Source organism: Pyrgilauda ruficollis, unplaced genomic scaffold (genome assembly GCF_017590135.1).
Source record: "Pyrgilauda ruficollis isolate IOZ18807 unplaced genomic scaffold, ASM1759013v1 scaffold43, whole genome shotgun sequence".
In the NCBI taxonomy this organism is placed as follows: domain Eukaryota; kingdom Metazoa; phylum Chordata; class Aves; order Passeriformes; family Passeridae; genus Pyrgilauda; species Pyrgilauda ruficollis.
The window spans coordinates 6,889,036-6,895,035 of NW_024525823.1; positions in this window are offsets into that span (position 1 = coordinate 6,889,036).

The window sequence follows — 6,000 nt, forward strand, 5'->3', positions numbered from 1 at the left end:
CAGTACCTCAGACCTTCTCCAAAGCAGCCTTTGGACATCAGCATTTTAGGTGTCAGCCACAACGATAGAAGAAACCCTCAAGAAAATAGGGCTTAGTATGTACTCTTACCAGCCTGTGTGACAGAGCAAGTAGAGCACAATTTTGGGCCAAATGAAATTTAAAAAATTCACAAAATCTCTTTTTAAAATATTGATTTCATTCTGAGGTACAGACCTTAGCTGTAATGAAGCTGCAAACCCGTAGTTTGTCACAGCCAAGTTCAAGTCTGGTATAATGTGTCTAAGTTTTTTGCTCATCCGTAGGTCTTTTATTTTTCTCTACCTGATTTTTGGCATTGCATCCAACATGACAGCATCACAGAAGAGTTACTGAATAGCCAGAGTGGATAGACAGAGTGCAACTGTAGACACATGATAAAGATTTTTCCCCACAGTCAATACTGGTGTCCGGGACATATTTTTACTAATTTGTTTTTTAATGCATTGCTACCTTATAAAAAGGTTTAATATTGAGTGATTTTTAATAGCATGGGTGTTCTCTTGTGCTAAAGACTTCTTCTTGCTTACTTTTGTTGTAAGGAACATGAGAAATAAGCAAGAAACATAAAGGCATTTTAACAAGACACTTGGAAGTATTTAACAAAGAATCATAGAAAAAAGTTAACTTTTCTTTCTGTTTATCAAATTATGTGATGATTCAGGCCCAAAAAGAGCAATTATTATTAATAATTTAATACGTTAAATAAAGTTTCTCCCTTTTTGCCAGAAGTTTCAAAAAGCATTAACGGTGTTAAGGGACTGTCTTGCCATTAATTCGTACAGATTTGAAACTGATACCCTAAAGCAGCACAAAAAAAAAAAAAAATCATCAATATTAAAATATCTCCAAACATTTTCAGATCTTTGTATTTGGAAAGCCGCCACTACTCCCATTTCAACTGCCATACCAATTCTGCTTTGCAAAAGCTACCTCTTGACATTTTTCAGAACAGCCCCTAATCGTCTAAGGAAGCTCTGGATTGAGATTAGTATCCACAGCAGAAAGGAATCTACAGACACTACTGTGTGCGAGTAATGCTGTGGGCGTTCGTCCAAGCTCAGGAACGAGTGGAATGTACCCCTTCTCCAAGGTATGGGTGAAAAAACATCACTGAAGTGGAAGTGGGGTTTGGGTGGAACAGAAGCAAGAGAGAAGTTCATATATATGTTTTCCATGTGTATGAAAATGACTGTCTACTTATTAAAAAAATATATTGGGAGCCAATATTTTAATTATTCACTGTGTTTATTTGCTTCTGATGGCATAAATAATCTATCATCTTAGCGTGCCAAACAAAAAGTCAGAGGAACATTTCCACTTCAAGTCAAACAAAAAAAAAAGTATAAACCAACGTAATGGAACTTTTCTGTGAACTCACATAATGAATTTCTTTGTTTAATTAAACACTTCAGCAAACCAAATACCTGAATTTAAATTGCTGTTTATTATGGCTTCCCTTCGGATACAGGTGAAAGACTGCATAGACATATGTTTTCCACGGTGACTGGCATAACCTGATGGAGAGCTGACAACACCTTGGCAAGCAGGGAATAATAAGGTAAATTATCAGCAATATTAAGAGAACCCAGTTACGAGCCTCACCTTTACTTTGGCCTGCGACGTCTGGAGCGACGTTACTTGGGGAAAAAAAAAAATAGAGACAACAGCCTCCCTTTTTACCTTCAGCTTTCCTCCTGCGTGTGTGGGTGGACGTGTGGGTTTATACGTGCATAATCGCACGCAGGCTGGTGCTTCAACACGTTTCGGTGTCCGAGGCTCCATGATGCTCTTCCCGCCGTGCTGGGAAGGAGCGGGACAGGAGGGGGAGCTCTCGCCGCAGCCGCCGGGCCGGGATGCTGCTCCTCGGGCCGGGGGCCCCTTGGCCCGCCCGCCTCCCGCCGGGCAGCACCGCGGCTCCCGGGATGATCCCGCTCCTCCCGATTTTGCCTCTGAGAACCGGCGCGTTGTTTTTTCCAGAGTGCCCCCAGAGCACCGTTCGCTTGTTGCTGTTGCCTTCTAAAAGCCTTTCGCTTTGAATCCGTCGTGCTCCTTACATATTTAGCAGCTGGAAAAATCAGGCCTGCTTGTTTATCTCGTCCTCCCCAGCAGGAAAAAAGCCGAGAAGAAATAGGTCATTAATAATGTTAAAGAGACTTAGGCATTAATAAAGGCCAAAATGAAGAACTTGGAGAAAAGTGTTTCTTTTGTGTTACCTAAAAAGCAACTCTGGTGTGTGGATAGGTCCCCTTTTAAAACATTTAAACATTAATAAATAGGACTATGAACAATAGAATATAAATTAAACCTGGGGTGATTTATTTTAGGCAACTCATTTGCACATGTAATTTTATGAACGATACTTATTTTTCAGAAGTCCAAATTACTGTGCTTGCAAAAACCCAAGTGCAAATTCAGAGCTGGAAACAAATCTGTGATAGAACAAAAAAAAAGGAGTTTGGTAAAACATGGAGCCTTGGGTGTAGAGCATGTCCTTGAGCAATGGAAGGAAAAGCTCAGGTTCTTGCTATGACTTAGAGACCACCAGAAGGCAGAATCCCATAGTTTCTACCCAATTTTAAAAGTGACTGAAAAGCCAACCAGCTTCAAACCCTCAAACCATCATGACAGCGCGAGACTTTCTCTACTGCAGTTAGAGCACACACTCTAACAGATTGATTTTAAATCACCTTCAACATTTCACAAGGAATTTGGTCTCATTAAACTCAGGAGTAAAATCTTCACTGATACCCACATGATCAGGGTTCCATCTCTGGCTGCAAACTTCTTACTGATACCACATACCCCAGTATCTCTGTCTTCTAAAATAAATCTGAGCAGTTCTATTGATCCAATATGTCACTTTTATTCACCTGTTTAAGATGTTTGCAGAATCCATATTGAGAACTACAGAAACAGGATTCTTTACCAAAAATACAGGTTTTTATATTAAAAAAAATGTGGTGCTGCCACAGTTCAGTAAATGTGTTTAATGTTAAGGTGCCTGTAATGTAAATAGCAGATTTATTTTCTCATAACTTTTTGGAAATATTCATATCAATGCCATTGTATGGCTGACAAACGTGTGGCTTCCATAGATTCTGATATTCTGCCTCCCCTTATGAATTCACGAGTTACCACTAAAACCTGAAAGTGTTCCTTTTTGTTAGTCATTCCCTCACACTTAGTAACAAGTGGAATAATTAGATGGTTTCCAAAACTTATTTTGGTACCTCCGATGTGTGCCGGATAACGTCTGAGCACTCTAAATGCATGAACTTCTGTGTTGACAGTTGATGGTCCTCCATATGCTGCCACTAGAAGAGCACCTTCCCAAGAATATGCAGTGCAATAATATGCAGTATATAAAGGTAATAACAGCTCTAGAAAAGTAGGAATTGTGACAGTTGCAGAAATAACCTGCTGTCAGATGGAGATATTATTATTAGGACACAGAGGTAAAACTTTTGTATCTGTCCCAGTCCTACACTAAATACTGAGAAAAACAGGGTATGTTTTAAGATTGTGGCTTTCATCTGGTGGTTGACAAGGTACTGGGGGACTGGAGGTTCTTTTTAAAGAGCTTACCAGAAGTAGCTGAGAAAACCAGCCTACTGTCAGGAGAAATAAGTTCACATCTCAATTCAAAAGTATTCAGAAAAATACTGTGAAAAAACCCCAGCTGAATGGCGTTACTTTTGGTGATCAAGAAGTGAGAATCAGCATTCAGAACTGGTAGCAAAAGGGATGGGAAGTGCTTCAACTTGCAGCCAAGCCTTCAGATGCTAGTCAGGAAAACTGGAATGACAGACTTGATCCTGAAGAAAATTCATTCTGGTCTACTCACTGTAACCTGCTGTAGTCACATTACCTAGGCTTGCAAATACCTTCTGCAAAGCATCTTCCAACATTAAAGGAAGTTCTGTTTATGCTGGGAGTTTGAGATTAATCTTTTTGTCAGATTGTCAACTCAAACCTGTTAAATTTATGCAGTGCTTAATGAAACAGTGTTAGGGCTTTATTACAATACACATAGTAAGTGTTGAGAAGTAGTCCTCTCATGTTTCACTGAACAAGAACCATTTGAGGCAATACTCTGTTTAGCAAGAAATTTCAAGGTTTTCCTTAAAACTCTTCCATCCTCTCTACAGAGAAACTAGCCATATGTCTAATACAAGAACTAGTTTTTTCTTTTTCATTAGAATGACAATGTATCAGCAAGGCGGTGGCTGTTCAAAGCAGAATAGTCACCTGAGGTTGGCTGGTTTTTTCCAGCCAAAGGTTTCAAAGACCATGTGAGTTTGTGTTTAAAAGCAACCTTCCCTTGTGCTGTCTGTCTTATTCTTATTGTGTGAAAGAATACACTGAGATTCTAGGAATATCTCCTGTACTTAATGAGAGCTCAACTGTACCCATTTGTTTGTAATAGAATACGGTAAGCAAAACAGAGGTGAGGCTGGTGGTGGTGGTGGGCACAGGAGGAGGGAAACCTCCCTCCTAAGCACCGTCCTTTGAAGGTCATCTGTAGTCAAAATTTAGTTTCCGCAAGTTTGAGAAATCACTGTATTTTAAAACACTACAAGCAAGGAAAAAAAAAAAAAAAAAAAAAAACAAAAAAAAAAAACCAAAAAACAAACCTTCCCATCCTCTCATGCTTGCTGCTTGGTGGGTTTGAGCCCAGACCTTGTGTTCCTGGGCTGTGTGGAACGGACCGAGCCCACAGCACGAGCCCTGCCGTGGCTGAACTCCTGCAACTCTGCTGTCAGCAGAGCCTTCTGGAGGGTCTTTGCGAGGTCCTGCTGCTCTGCGAAAAACAAACGATCAGGGCTGGGCTTTTTGCAACATCTGCCTGATTCTTTCAGGCAGCGAGGGGAGTGGCAGCACCTTCGCCTCGCAGCGGCCGTGACCTTACCACTGCGGATGTGCTCTAGGATTTTACAGGTTCAGTCTGGTTGCTATCTCATCTTTTGGTGCTCGATGCTCTAACAGCTGAGACTGTGCAAAATCCCCGTTTCTTCTTATTCTCAAAGTCATGGGGGAATATGTGCCCCGTGTCTCTAGAAATCGCTCTGACAGGCAGACAGGCAAGGCTCATTTTAGTAACGAAACGAACAAAGTTGTGCTCAACTTTTCATGCTAGAAAGTGCCAGTGATTCAAAGCTTCGGAAACAGAGAATGTAAATTAAACATTGTTGCACACACACCGAACTTGTCTTTGACAGGCTAAACTGAGATTTTTATGGGGAGCCTACTCATGCCCACACGGAACGCAGTTCATTTTTCGACTGTGGGTTTGGGTGTTTTTATAAAAAACCGTATCATTTTAAGGTGCACCGCAGTCGTAATGAGAAACCCCGTACGATTACAATTTTGACTATCGGAACAATGGACACCCCCGTGCTGTAATGTGTTGTATCGGGTAATCAGGGACTGCCAGGGAAAGCGGGAAAGCAGAGCCTAGGAATAATCAATGTATCGCCCACAGTGTGTGCTGTAATTCGGCACCTCCTCGCTGAAGCGCGTCCCACCAAACCATTCATCCGCACCTCCCCGCCGCAGATAAAGGGAAAACCAGGAATGATCAGGGGAAGAGCCTGGGCTGAAAGCGGCGGGGACAGGACGGGACGGGACGGGACGGGAGCGGTCGGGACGGGACCGGACGGGTCGGCTGCGTAGGGGGCACAGACCGGGCGGACCCCTCAGGTGTTCGTGGGGGGCACCGGGCCCCCCTCCCCATCTCCATCTCCATCTCCATCCCCATCCCGGGCTGGGGGCGGGGGCGGGTGCGCACCGCCCCCTCCTCTCCGCCGCGCTCCGCTCCGCCCGGTGCTCGGCGCCTCCCCCCTCCCCGGCTCCCATGGCGGGCAGCGGCGGCCGATTCGGTGCCGGCAAGCCCCGCCCGCCGGCGGTCCGGGGCCGGCCTCCCCCTTCCCTCCGCCGCCCCCTCCGCGGCAGCCCGCCAG